This window comes from Pituophis catenifer, unplaced genomic scaffold, assembly GCF_029215685.1.
Source record: "Pituophis catenifer annectens isolate HBS135680 unplaced genomic scaffold, rPitCat1.0.hap2 SCAF_2, whole genome shotgun sequence".
NCBI classification, from domain to species: domain Eukaryota; kingdom Metazoa; phylum Chordata; class Lepidosauria; order Squamata; family Colubridae; genus Pituophis; species Pituophis catenifer.
The window spans coordinates 68,725,813-68,741,471 of NW_027256882.1; positions in this window are offsets into that span (position 1 = coordinate 68,725,813).

Below are 15,659 nucleotides of genomic sequence, written 5' to 3' on the forward strand. Positions count from 1 at the left end.
TGCCCCATGTCTGGCGAGGGGAGCTTCTCACCGGTCCTTTGTGATCTTTTTGAGAGCTGGTAGCTCTCCAGGATGCGATGGCCAGGAAGGAGATGTAGGCGGCTGCGCTGTGGCTTTATGAGCAGGGAGAACAGCCTCGGCGTCTCCCCACGGCTGCCGAACGGGTGGTGGCAGCGTCGGTGATGCAGCCCCTCTCTGGAGCTCCAGGGACTCCAAGGGGATGGCAGGGTTTCCTGTTAGACCCAGCAATGAATGGAGATGTTTTTTGAAGAGCTGGCATCATCGGGGCTGGCTTCGTCGGGGCTGGCACTTGCTTTAATACCAGGCGAGTGGCTGTGAGGGACGCCAGAGAGGGAGAAAAGAGATAGGAGCCTATATGGGGAGAGCGAGGGATACTCTGATCACGATATGAACTATGTTACCAATGTCTGTTGCTTGGAACTGCCTGTCATGGCCATGGATGGGTGGCCCACCTGGAGGGGGTCCACCCCTGGTCCTTCTAGAGGCTCCCCCCCTCCCTATGAGGATGGAGGTGAGCTAGAAACATTGCTGTTCTTGATGGCCACAAAAGATCTCGGGCAAGGCTTTATGCCCCATGTGGTCTGTTAGCCTCTGTGAGGCCACTTATTATCTGGAGGTGCCTCCGAACAATATGACATATATCTGCCTCCCATGGACATCTATAGCCTCCTGATTCGCCTCCTGATTTGCCTGATTTGCCTAAGGTGCAGCCGCCAGAGCCATCGGAGTCTTCTCTTGGCCCGCAGACCTGTAGATTGGTGGCCGTCATCAATGCCCCCCAATTGTAGAGGGAGATATTCCGGATTTCAAGTCTTGCATGGAGCCGGACGATGACTGCGGTTCTGGCCCTTCCCAGCTTTCGTGAGAGGGTGGCTGGTGTTAACATCTGGCCTAAAGCGGCTTAAGACTCCATCCACTGCTGTGAGAGAGCAGTGGAGTTTATTAACTTGGAATTGATTGAATATCCCTTTCCAGATTTTGGACTATCTTGATTAACCCCCAGGCCATGGATTTTCCCCCTGATTGATTGATTGATTAATTAATTGATTAGATGTATTCGCTAACAGAACTTCTTATTCTGCAAGACTCCCCCCTCTCCCCCCTCTCGCAGGTGTGGCCCTCCACTTTATCAAGGGCCTACCTTTATGACGGGCGTTGGCACCCCGAGAGGTGGCATGTCACAAAAAGGGGATTGAGGGTTTTTTTAGGGAAACTTTTTGATAGGTTTTTAAGGGATTTTAAGGGGCGGGAGGGTTGTATGGGTTTGGGGGTTAACCCACGGGGGGAGGGGTCCAGTCCAGCTGTCAGTGGGGCCACGGAGGGTGTGGATTCCAGGGGTAAGGGGGACATTAGAGTCCGTTCAGCTGAGGGCTTTTCTATCAATGCACTGAGTGGGAGGGGCAGATATGGTGGGAGCAGGGGGCCGTATCATGTGGTGGGGGTGTGCACTCGCTATCTTTGAGCGGTGGCACACCCCAGTCCCCAAAGCCCTTCTCGCACCCCAGGCTGTTCAGACTCTCAGGGCCCGAGCCTTCAGCTGTTGTTGTGTAATGCCAGGTCCGTGGTAAATAAAGCCCCCCTCATCTGCGATCTTATTCAGGAGGGGGGAGCGGACCTGGCAGGTATCACAGAGACCTGGTTGGGCCAGGAGGGGGGAGTGCCCCTCGTAGATATGTGCCCATCAGGCTTCCATGCATTCCATCAGCCGAGAGCTCAGGGCAGGGGCGGGGGAGGTGGTGGTTATTATAAAGGAAGGTCTTGACCCGAGGGAGACCATTGTTCCACAGATAGCCAGATGTGAGTCCCTTTTTGTGAAGTGGGGCCGTGGAGTACAGATGGGCTTGTTGGTCACGTACCTGGCTCCCTGCCATGTGGCAACGGCCCTGCCCGAGCTGCTCAACATCATAGCCGAGGTGGTGGTTGATACCCCCAGACTTTTAGTCATGGGGGATTTTAACCTGCCATCTATCGGTGAAACGTCTGAGGTGGCTCGAGAGTTCATGGCTTCCATGATGGCCATGGACCTTACTCAGTTAATTCATGACCCTACTCACACGGGTGGACACACTCTGGATTTAGTTTTTGTCTCTGGTCAGTGGTCGAGTGGCCTTGATATAGGGGATATAGTCATCGAACCTTTGTCATGGTCTGACCACTCGCTCCTTCGACTAGACTTTCTAACCACTGCACCCCGCTGCAGGGAGGTGGGACCGACTAGGTGGTTCCGTCCCAGGTGCCTGATGGATCCTGATAGGTTCCAGATGGAGCTTGGGCCATTTCCTGAGACTCTGGCTCACGACTCGGCTGAAGACCTAGTGGCCGCCTGGGACAGTGCGGCCGCCGGGGCTTTGGACCGCGTCATGCCTTTGCGGCCTCTGACCCAGCACCGAACTCACCTAGCTCCTTGGTTCTCCGAGGAGCTGAGGGTGATGAAGCGCCGGAAAAGACGCCTGGAGAGTAGTTGGAGGACCAGCCGCTCTGAATCCGACCGAACACTGGTGAGGTCTCATATTAAGACCTACCTAGTGGTGATAAAAGTGGCGAAATCTAGTTATTTTGCCGCTCTTATCGCATCATCAGATAATCGCCTGGCCGCCCTGTTTAGGGTGACCTGCTCCCTCCTCCATCTGGAAGCGTGGGATGATCCCTTGCAGGGTCAAGCTGAGGACTTTGTGCAGTATCTGTATGACAAGATCGCTCAGATTCGGGAAGGCCTGGCCTCTGACTGGGTAAGTCCAGACGGGATGACTGAGGCAGGTCTTGAGAATGTTATCTGGGAGGAGTTTGATCCTGTGGCTCCCGAGGACGTGGACAGGATCTTGGGACGGCTGAACGCGACACATGTTTATTGGACCCGTGTCGCTCCTGGTTGGTACTGGCTTCCCGGGAGGTTACACGAGGCTGGCTCCAGAGGATTGTTAACGCCTCTCTGAGTGAGGGTGTCCTGCCGGCCGCTTTGAAAGAAGCGGTGGTGAGGCCCCTCCTCAAGAAGCCCTCTCTGGATCCGGCTGTTTTGGCTAACTATCGTCCAGTCTCCAACCTTTGCTTTGTGGCGAAGGTTGTTGAGAGTGTGGTGGCACGGCAGCTTCCCCAGTACCTGGATGAAGCTGTCTATCTGGACCCGCTCCAGTCCAGCTTCCGGCCTGGGCACAGCACGGAAATGGCATTGGTAGTGTTGGTGGATGATCTCTGGAGGGCTCGGGGTAGGGGTTGCTCCTCTATCCTGGTCCTGTTAGATCTATCAGCGGCTTTTGATACCATCGACCATGGTATCATGTTGCACCGGTTGAAGGGGCTGGGGGTGGGGGGCACCATTCTGCGGTGGTTCTCCTCCTACCTCTCTGACCGGTCGCAATCTGTGTTGACAGGGGGGCAGCGGTCGACCCCGAGGCACCTTGCTTGTGGGGTGCCGCAAGGGTCGGTCCTCTCGCCCCTTCTGTTCAACATTTATGTGAAGCCACTGGGTGAGATCATCCGTGGCTTTGGGATGGAGTTCCATCAGTACGTTGACAACACTCAGCTGTACATCTCCACCCCAGGCCACCCCAACGATGCCCTTTAAGTGATGTTCCAGTGCCTGGAGGCCGTGTGGGCCTGGATGGGGAGAAACAGGCTCCGACTCATCCCTTCCAAGACCGAGTGACTGTGGCTTCTGGCATCCCAATATAGCCAGCTGGTGCCATCGCTGGCTATTGGGGGCGAATCATTGGCCCCCGCGGAGAGGGCTCACAATTTAGGCATCCTCCTGGATGCATGGCTGTCTTTAGAAGAGCATATGACGGCCGTGGCCAGGGGGGCTTTCTATCAGGTTCGCCTGATATGCCAGTTGTGTCCCTTCTGGATCGGGACTCCCTACGCACGGTCACTCAAGCACTCGTCACTTCCTGCCTGGACTACTGCAATGCTCTCTACATGGGGCTCCCCTTGGGGTGCACCCGGAGGCTACAGTTGGTCCAGAATGCGGCCGCATGGGGGATTATGGGAGCAACGGGGCACTCCCACGTGACACCTCTCCTGCGTGAGCTGCACTGGCTTCCTGTGGTCTTCCGGGTGCACTTCAAGGTGTTGGTGATCATCTTTAAAGCGCTCCATGGCTTAGGGCCAGGGTATTTGCGAGACCGCCTTCTGCCGCCAATAGCCTCCCACTGGCCAGTTCACTCGCACAGAGAGGGCCTCCTCAGGGTGCCGTCGGCCAGACAGTGCCAGCTGGCGACCCCCAGGGGGAGAGCCTTCTCTGTGGCGGCACCAGCCCTCTGGAATGACCTACCCCCTGAGATACACACGATATCAGACCTCTGGACTTTTTGTCGGGCCCTGAAAACACACTTATTCCATCTAGCCAGGCTGGCTTGATCCCATCCTCTCAGTTTTAATTTATTCGGTTTTAATCTGGGTTGTTTTAAATTATTTGGGCCAAAATTATTTAATTGTTTTTAAATTGTTTTTAAATTTTGTATACTATGTTTTATTTTGGCTGTGCACCGCCCTGAGTCCTGCAGGAGAAGGACGGTATACAAATAAAAATAAATAAATAAATAAATAAAATAAATAAATAAGTACATCATGCCTAATGCTATAGGACTGGGAAGCAGGGAATAAACATGAATATTTATTTCTTACCTGCAATCAATATGCAGGGGAAGATTGTGTGTGCTAGAACATACCTGAATATTGCTGTGCAGCTACAGCTGGGAACAACCCATCTCCAGAACATAGAACTTGCCTATCAATTCTAAAATGAAGCACTTCAGGGATTTCATTTTTTTAAAGAAAAAACTATAACTATAAATTTAACTTGCCAAAAACTGGGATCTATTGAACCAAGTCCACTGCATTTGATGGTAAAGCATTTAATGCATTGCTCTAATTTCTAGGTTAATATTTCAGTTTACTTTAGCAGATATTAATTGTTAAACTTTCAAATGTTCCCTCCTCCTAATTTTTAAATTCATTAATATCTGTCTTATAGAAACAGTCAAGGATCCTCTTTTTGTAAGATCAACTTGTGAGCATGTGGCTAATTTAAGTCTCATTTCAGGAAAGGTGTGTTTTGAAATCTGCATAAGGGAGACTCTACAGTGCCTGGAAACCTCAGCATTTCCCAGAAAAACTTCAAGAAACTTGACACAATTGCCAATCAATACACGCTCTAAGTTATTGATAGCCCACTAAAGGAAAAAAAAGGAGGAAATTAAGAAAAACGTCATTGATATAAAATATTAGTTAGGAAATGAAGGTATATCAAGAGATGTGTTCTGGCTTAAAAAAGAATAGCAAGGCTTCAGAAGAAAATGAAAAATGAAAAAAAGGTGTAGACAGAGGCATCACTGAAAGATAAGAAGTCAACAGGAATCTAGTTTTGATGTTGAAGTAGTAACTTAAGCTGCCTAAAGACGAAGGACCTTAAAGTCAGTCATATTTTCTGTTTCATATTTAAACCATGGTTATTATCATACTAAGATATTCCAAAGGTGCTTTTTCAAGAGGCAACTGGACTTTCTGGTTTTTTGACGTTTTACGAAACGTCAAAAAGACGTATCTTTTTGCGAAAGAAACGTCAAAAAACCAGAAAAGTCAAAAAACCATGAAGTCCAGTTGCCTCTTGAAAAAGCACCTTTAGGACAACCATGACCTGGATGACTGAGGATCTTCGTAGACATAAGATATTCCAAAAGGAATCTTTTTAGAGACCAAATTTTAACATACTTAATGCTGGTAGTTCATGAGTTATGGACTGGTCAATAAGCAACTGCTCAACGTTATGACCAAGGACCCCTAGTCAAAGTTCTGATACTCAGCTCCAATCTACAATCTTGTGACTGAACTTTGGCTATTTGGCAACATGGCCACATTTGTGGCCATTTGCAGGATCCCATGGTCACATGACCAAGTTTTACAATAGTTTTGCTGAAAACGGGCAGTTCTGGTTTTTGACAAAACTGTACTCATAGCAGACCACTGGTTTGCTTTATGATCACCATGTTCACTTTATAAGTTTGCTTAACAACCACTGCAAAAATGTAAAATTTATTATTATTTACAGTCAAATAGCCTTGGTAGTACAGTGGTCTAAGGCACCCTGTTATTAAGCTGGTTATTAAGACCAGCTGCCTGCAATTACTGCAGGTTCGAATCTCGCCAAGGCTCAAGGTTGACTCAGCCTTCCATCCTTTCTAAGGTAGGTAAATTGAGGACCCAGTTTGTGGGGGCAATAAGCTGACTTTGTATAAATATACAAAAGGATGAAGGCTATTGCTGAGCACTTTGTAAGCTGCCCTGAGTCTCCGGAGAAGGGCGGCATATAAATCAAATTTTTAAAAAAATGTCAAGACTACCTGTGCCCAGGAAAGGATTTTAAAAAAACAACAACATTGATGCCAAATATTGCAGGACTGGGAAAAGAACTTCACATTCAAGCCAGGATCAACACCATTATTTCAACTGAGACCATTTTCTATGTCACAGTTATTCAGTCTTCATTTATCTTTTATGGACAAGCTTGAAGTTGCTGTTTCAAACAATATTCTGTTGTTTCTCCAAAATTATTTATTTGTGAATTCTTGGGGAGGGGGAGAGAAATTCATAAGAACATGTAATTGTACCATCAGTTTCATGGAGTTGAGTACTACTCAGTCCACATCTTTCTGATTAGGCCAGGAACAATATTACTAGCACCTAGAAAAATATTAATTAACTATGTAAACCATCCCAACTTTTCTAGGTGTGAATTAAAACTAGCTTAAAAAGACAATGGGAATAGCCTGAGGAACACCGTAACAGTTTTTGTACATTGCAGCATCTTGCCTGTATCTTGGAGACTAAGGGACATTAGTGCTTCAGACTAAATCTGGCTTGTTCCTGCAACTAGTTTGTTGTCTGGAACAGAGGCTAGGTACAAATGTCGTTGCTGCATCCTGATTTGCAGGGAACACATTTTTTGTTGCTTACTTTATGAGGTAGGGAATTTGCAAACAGATATATGTTTGACGCTTGATACCTGGCCCAGCATAACGGACAGTAGGGCAACCACTGGAGAACTGGGGCTAATATTACCCTTTTTTCTAAATGGCATTTGCCATTATTTTATTGAATGTTTTTGGTATACTTTTAACCCAAAATTTATGATGGTTCAGATGTCTGCTACTCAAAGCTAGCTTCTACAGGAGCAGTTTACATGCCCAATAAATATTTTTTTTAAAATGCTCTGGTGAGCATCCAGAGGCATTAAGAAATGGGGTCAGCCCACTTGTGAAAATGAGGACAGATTTATCTTCTGGATGCAATTGGTCTCTTGGCCATTTATCACTGACCAGCATTATGTCCAGTCATGGCCCTTGTGCTAAAAACAGCAATAAAAGGTAAGAAAGTCTAGTTGGTTGTGAAAGCTAGAAAGCAGATGGAAATATCCTTAGGAAACAGTTAAACCTGTTAACAGGAAAATCCTCCAGTTATATCTTTTCTGTTGCTCAAACAAAAGACACTTGAGCCAGGAATACCTTCTTCTACTGCTTAATTTGCTCAAATGTCCAGAAAGGCTAACTAACCATCAGTCTCCAAGGAAATCAAATAACATCATGAGATTACTAGCAGGTTTAATCAATCAGTAATCAAAAGTAATCCTGCATCTTTCCGTTAACCTGTTGCTGTTGCACTACAGCAATGCACTACTAGATTGTACTTCGCTAGCAGAGTTGTGACTTTGCCTTTCACAGTAGTACAGTGAGTGGAGGAGGACACATATTCCTCAAATGTTGTTGCGCTATCCTCCAGTTGAAGCTAACAAAGCCTCAGGGCATCGCTCTTAGCGACCCAGGAAATTCAGCGCGTCTGGTTTACAGTATCCAAGGCTGTGTGCAGAAGCTGCATTTGAACCAAACCAAATCTATGACCTTTCCAAATCCTGGCCATCTGCGGCTCAATTGTTCAGCTCATGGCTCCAACTGAAAATAAATAAAGGACAGTGCTGTCAGTGTTTTGCGGAGTGACTAGTATTATGAGACAAACCCAGGAGCATAATTAACAGTGGTTTATATACAACTAAATATATACATTCATATATGTGGTAGATACCTTATCATACAGCTAGGGACACAAGGAGAGCAATGAGATACATGACGAGAGAGAGACATCCCCTCTAATGGTCACCTATATAGAGACATCTCTTAAAAGGGTAGCAGTCTTGTGTGGACCCCACCAGAGTCTTAACCAGATGCTGGATCATTCCCATTGCATCAGCTTTCAGTTGCCTCCGCTTACAACCTTCCATCAGCTTACAGCTATTAAATATACATTCCCTGACAAGTCCAATGCCTCTTCCCCCCTCCCATTCACCCCAAAAAGAGAGCAGGAGAAAAGTGAGGGAGACACCACTCAGTTCATACTAAATATTGTCTAGCCCTCTTTCATACTGTCTGCCCCTTTGATACAATTTATAAGGTCTAAAGAAGTTATATTAGAATCAATTCTGAAATGCTGTTTTTAACCCCAGTTGCGCATCAGAGGGACATATATAATATTGACTTTCAGTGAATTACAGCTAAGTTGAATTTTCATTGGGGTTTTAGGATGGCACTTTTAAAAGATGCTGACTGTTAAGAATGGTGAAATGTGATCAGAACCAGCATGACCTGACCCAGTCTTGCTAATGATAGATCATCATCTTTCCCATATAGGATTCTAGTCAAACACTGCCTTGTTTTGAGAATGTGCCTCAAAAAGCAGCAGCTTGATCATATTGATATTCTCATTCCTGGCATTCTTTAAGGGTGAAACACATCTGCTGTTTCAGCTGTTTTTAAAGCCTCAAGCTACTCCTGGACCAATTTGCAAACCAGAGCCATTCCTGCTGAAAGACTAAGGCTGACTGGCACATCTGACTACACTTGTTAGCGATTTTTGCTAAGTGTCTTTTTCTCCAGCAGCCCAGTTTCCCCAGCGCAATGTTGTCAAGCCATTGTATTGTTTTTCCTTCTTTATGGGATTGGACTTCCAATTTCATTAACTCTTCAGTAATCTTTCCTGTAAGGCTTTTAATAGAGGCGTTTGGTGATATCTATCTACTCAGCTTTCTTCCTAAGGCTGATTGTCCATTGGCTCTGCTGTTTAATTCAAGCTGCTGAGTCATATTCTTTTATGATAAATAGTTTTGAAAACTGAGAGGACTGACTCTGATTTCTATTTGGGGAAAAGATACATGGTAGCAATACAATTAGCGCAGCAATTTTCTATGTTGACCATAGAGCGTTTATTGCTGGACTATTCCACCGCCTGTCAGAGCTGTTCTAATATAAGCAAGGATGAGATATTCTGTTTCCTATGACATTTATTGATTTGATTTAATCTAATTTAATCTAATCCCAAACTTGTCAATGTTTTATATAGTATGTTTAAAAGAATGTCAAATCAAAAGAAAACAAGAACCAAAGACCCCAAATTTGCTTACAACACAGACCAAATGAATAGAAAAGAGACATGGCAAGGCAAAATATATGTGGCCAGTACACAAAAAAAAACCCTAGCAGACAAAGCAGATAGCAACAAGACCAGGCAATGGCTAAGAGCAGGAAAGATGAAGAAAGATACTGAGGGGCTAATATTAGTTGTACAAGACCAAGCGTTTAGAACAAATGCATATAAAGCCAGAATTGAGAAGATGGCAACAGACAGCAAATGTCTTCTCTACAAAGAAACTGAAGAAATAGTGGACCCCCTACTTAGCTACTGTAAGAAGATTGCACAAACTGACTACAAACAATGTCATGAGAAGATATCAATAATGCTGGATTGGAAAATTTGCAAGAAATACCATTTGCCTGCAAGCAAGAACTGGTGGGACTAAAATTAGATAAAGTAATAAAAAAACCAACAACAACGAAGAAGCTAAACTGCTCTGGGCATTTAGAATTCAAACTGACAAGTCCTTGCCACAACACCCCAGATTTAACAATTGTTAATAAGAAAGACAAAAAAAAAAAAGTCTGGATGGTGGATGTTGCAGTTCATGGAGACAACAGAATAGAAGAGAAAAAAATGGAGAGAATCACAAAGTACAAAAACCTGCAAATAGAAGTAGAACAACTGTGGCAAAAGAAAGCAAAGATACAGTATCAATAGTTGTTGTTAATCACGAAATCGTGTCCGACCCATCGCAACCCCATAGACAATGTTCCTCTAGGCCTTTCTGTCCTCTATCATCCCCCGGAGTCCATTTAAGCTCACACGTTCAGTGACTCCATCCAGGCACCTCATTCTCTGTCATCCCCTTTTTCTTTTCTCCTCAATCTTTCCTAGCATTAGGCTCTTCTCCAGTGACTCCTTCCTTCTCATTAGATGGCCAAAGTTTCGTCTTCAGGATCTGGCCTTCTAAAGAGCAGTCTGGGTTGATCTCCTCTAGGACTGACCAATTTGATTGCCTTGCAGTCCAAGGGACTCGCAGGAGTCTTCTCCAGCACCTGAGTTCAAAGGCCTCAATTCTTTGGCGCTCAGCCTTCCTTATGGTCCAATTTTCACAGCCATACATTGCAACTGGGAAAGCCATAGCCTTGACTATACGCACTTTCGTTGGCAGGGTGATGTCTCTGCTTTTTAGTACGCTGTCTCAATAGTATCAATAGTTAATAGGTACCTATTAACTACCTAACAATTGGCACACCCTTTGAATACCATCAGCATTGACAAAATCACAACCACTCAATTGCAAAAGGCAGCTTTACATGGAAGAGCATACAACCTGTAACAATACCTTTAACACCACCAAACAACATGTGCCTATTTAGTGCTTTGGGAAGGACTTGATAGGGGGACAAAAATACTAAATCTAATGTAAACATTTAGTTGACTGTGTGACCAACCATAATAATAATATTGTGTTCCCTTTTGATATGGCCAGTTTCCCCTTCATAGCACCTTCTGGAATGACCGTACAGACATCTAACTTTTCTCACTGGTCTAGCTGGTATTCAGCTATTTTATTTTACTGCAGTTAGAGAAAACAGTAACCAAATACTTGTTTTGCACACCTAGGATCTCAAGTTCAATCAATATTATTTCTATACAGAGTAGGAAAAACTGTACTATGGAAGAATGCTGCCGGTCAGTGTTGGTAATGCTTGCTGGTGGACCAATGATCTGACACAGATAAAGACAATTTCTTACATTTTGAAATGAGCTGATTTCATATTGCTTTTTTCCATCCCTAGGATCAAAAGTGACACTCAGAAATAACATCATTAAAGGTCAGCATAATCTTAACATGCCAGGGTATAAGGTCACTTTCTGCATTTTGATGGCTGCCATTTATAAGAAGGTTAGGGGACTCAGAAAGCCAATTGCTTTTAGTCCCTGATAAATGATTCCCCCCCAACCTCCCCCCAACATAGCTTTCTGGTGTTAAGCTTTTAAAGACTGGTAAATCTTCTGCTCTATTAAATCCAAACCCATTAATTGGTGTCTTACTTACAGCAAACCATTGGCTAATTTGACACATTCTTTATGGATTGCTCTGTCCTCTCAGTCCATAAAATGATCTGACTTCTGAGCACTTCAGTGGCTATGGCCACTTTCCAAATGCCTGCCCATAACATTAAATAAAAAATGATAGCCCTCAAAAGGGGATGCTTCAGATGTGTTTGAGACAAGCCCACCCATGTATACAGAGCAACAACCTGATAGATTAAAATTACCAACATAAGGAAAGTGATGTGTGCTCTTGTTAGCGCAGTTTTTCATTCTGACAACTTTGCTTGAGATGAATAAATAAGCAATCCAATAGCAGAGATGCAATAGAAATTAAGCAACAGATGGAAGCAATGGGATTTTAGATGTTCATGGCGCATTTACCCAAAGAGACATCACTCCATGAGCCATCAAATCATTTTCTAATGTTATCATCAAAATTATATTGCACAGAGGGTTGGCCAAATCATGTCCATTAACAAAATAATGAAATATTCATCTAAAACAGAATTAGGCGATGAAATTGAGGGAAGGCTTAAAATATGCCTCCATTTATGTTGTTGATCATAACATAATCGGAAGCCGGAGTAAACATCCTTTGGAAGTTTTAATATGGAAACATGAGAACATGATATGGAACTCTCACAAAATGGTGGCAATCATGGAGGTGGTTGTGGATAAACATACATTTGGCAAAGGTCAAACTTTCTTACATTTTTCTTAATTTTGCAAGGTGTGGCTTCATACTCTTCCAGACTCTTGCTTCTACCCTACTTTTCTGGGCAAATGGGAACATATTCAAAGAAAACACTGGACTGCAGCCACCCACCACTTTATTTCACTTTATTTTTGAAAAATGCTGTTAAGACTTCGTGGGGCCCAGATGCATTGTGCAGAAAGAACATGCTACAAATTGAAACTTGGGATCAACAAATTTGTTAGTTGGCAGGGAGCAAATTTGTCCCTGCAGCAATTAAGCTATTCAAGGCCTAAATTCTTGGCATGCTGATATATGGATCTCAGATGTGTATTTACAAAAACTTCTCAATCCTTGAACAAATACAGACAAAATTCTTAAAATCAACAGCACTCATCCCATTCTCAACGTCTGATGCCATTACCAGATTAGAACAAAGCTGCATCTCATTCAGGACCTGGGCAAGATTATATTATTCAAAATTTTGGGTAACATAAATCATTTGGGAAACCTCATTGGTGTAACTCATTCTATGTGATATACATCAGTCTAATCAGATCGTTCTCAAGCACCTGGAGTAGGCAGATGTTGTCAATGCCAAAAGTTTTCAAGAGGTGGCCCAGTTCTGCTGCATCCAAGTGCTTTCCTTTGAACAGCCATTTTACTTCAGTCTTGTATTTTGTAATCTTCTCTAGTTCCTTCTCTCCTATTCTGTTGTCTTCAGATACTGCAGTGTCCCCTATCCAGACATTTTTGTCTTTCTTATCATTATGTCTGGGGTGTTGTGGCAAATGCTTGCCTATTTGAATTCTAAAGTTCCAGAGCACTATAAATTCTTCATTTTCTATTACTTTTGTGTTCCCACCAGTACTTGATTGCAGACAAATGATACTTCTTGCAGATATTCCAATACATCATTGTTGCTATTTTGTCATGCCATTGTTTGAAGTCAGTCTTTAATCCTAGCTAACTAGATGGTTCATTGTTTCTTCAGCTTCTTAGCAAAGAAGGGATTTGTTGTCTGTTATTATTACTTAATCCCACTTTTTTTTATAGCTCAGGTGGCAAACAGACTTAATACTCCTGCCTCCTGCTTTACCCACAACATGTGAGAGAACTCATTGTTTCCTGATTTCTAGGCCAGCACCTTAACCATAATAGCTGGCTGCAATAAACAAACACACATCTGATACCAAAGGATATGTCTGCAAGCATTTTTTATCATATTACTTGCAACTGAAATGAAGGATGCAATTGGATTTGGAGTAAAGGCTGGCCAATGATTGCCCCTCCACCCATTAATGAGATTCCTGACTCCTTACATTTCTACAATAATGATGGGAAGTGTAAGATAATATTTTAAATTTTTAACTATCTTTAAAAAAAAAAAAACTTTGCTCAGACAGAATGGCAAGGCGAAATTCTCCATCTTCAGATTTTTTTTCTGAAGAATTATAACCTAAATGATAACATCCAATCTTGCCTGCTCATTTGATTTTTGCAATAATTCCTGGAATAAAACAGCATAAGGAAAGAGAGTCCCCAGGCTGCTGTTGACTGAGATTTTATGATGAGAAAGGAAGGAAAGAAGGAAGGAAGGAAGGAAGGAAGGAAGGAAGGAAGGAAGGAAGAGAGAGAGAGAGAGAGAGAAAGAGAGAGAAAGAGAGAAAGAAAGAGAAAGAGAGAGAGAGAAAGAGTAAGAGAGAAAGAGAAAAAGAATTCAAAGAAAAACAAAAAAGAAGAAAATAGGAATACTTTTTTCCTATTGTCTGTAACTTCACTGGCTCATACATGTGCTCACACATGCACACACAAACAGACACAGACACATTTCTGTTCTCTACCCTCTGTTTCACTTCTCAGTGTCTCTGAATGGGGTGAAAGAAAGAGGAGATAGCAGTTTGGCAAAGCACTAGATTGAAGCAGCCTGAAGAACAAAAAGCAATTCCAATAAGCATTTTCTCAAAATTCCGCAGCTCTCCCTACCTGAGGTAAAAACTGGCTCCAAAGATGGGCTCCTGTTCAGATATTTCTCTCATCCATAACTTCAAGTCATGCTGGATTTCACATCGTATTCATTTCATTGATAGAAGGCAGAGGTCATTTAAAGGGCTAAAACCCCTAAAGGGCTGTGCTCCGTGCTTAGCAAAGAGAGGAAAAATCAGAAAGCAGTGGGCTGTAAAACAAATTTATACAATCCACTTTTTTCTTCCATATACTAAAGGCTTGTGGCAGGGGTGAAATCCAGCAGGTTCTGACAGGTTCTGGAGAACCGGTAGCAGAAATTTTGGGTAGTTTGGAGAATCGGCAAATACCACCTCTGGCTGGCCCCAGAGTGGGGTGGGAATGGAGATTTTGCAATATCCTTCCCCCAGGAGTGGGGAGGGAAGGGAGATTTTGCAGTATCCTTCCCCCAGGAGTAGGGAGGGAATGGGGATTTTGCAGTATCCTTCCCCTGCCACGCCCACCAAGCCACACCATGCCCACAGAACCGGTAGTAAAAAAATTTGGATTTCACCACTGGCTTGTGTCAATTTCCCCGATGTCTCTTCCTGTAACTTCCTTCCTAAATCCTTGTTGATCAGAAACTGCAAGTTCAAATTTCTTTTTTTGCTATGGGTACCCATCCCTCCCAACTCACAGCCATTACAGTGTCTTCCTATCCAACAACAACATGGCTCCAATTCTGACATTCTGACTTCCTGTCCCTTTTGGGCTGTAGTTGCTGAAGGGGAGTTCTGGAGCAGGGAAAGTTTGGGAACTTAATACCTATCAAGCTGTTCAAAATAATAATAATAATAATAATAATAATAATAATAATAATAATAATAATAATAATAATAATAATAATAATAATAATAATAATTTTATTTCTATACCGCCCTTCTCCCGAAGGACTCAGGGCGGTGTACAGCCTATTTAAAAACACAAAAACAAAACAACAATTTAAAATTTAAAATCATTAAATAATTAGGCTCCAATTAAAATCCCAGAAATTTAAAATACCCCAGTTTAAAAACGTTATGTTAATAGACCGGCCTGGCGGAACAACAGGGTCTTCAGAGCGCAGCGAAACACCCGGAGGTTGGAGATCTTACGTATTTCCGGGGGCAGTTCATTCCACAGGGCTGGGGCTCCCACAGAGAAGGCCCTCCCCCTGGGTGTCGCCAGCCGACATAACTTGGCCGATGGCACCCTGAGGAGACCCTCTCTGTGGGAGCGGACTGGTTGGTGGGAGGCTATTGGTGGCAGAAGTCGGTCTCGAAGGTACCCGGGTCCTATGCCATGGAGCGCTTTAAAGGTGGTAACCAACACCTTGAATCGCACCTGGAAGACCACTGGAAGCCAGTGCAGCTCGCGCAGGAGGGGTGTCACGTGGGCGCAACGAGTTGCACCCATAACCACCCGCGCGGCCGCATTCTGGACCAGTTGGAGCCTCCGAGTGCTCTTCAAGGGGAGCCCCATGTAGAGAGCATTACAATAGTCC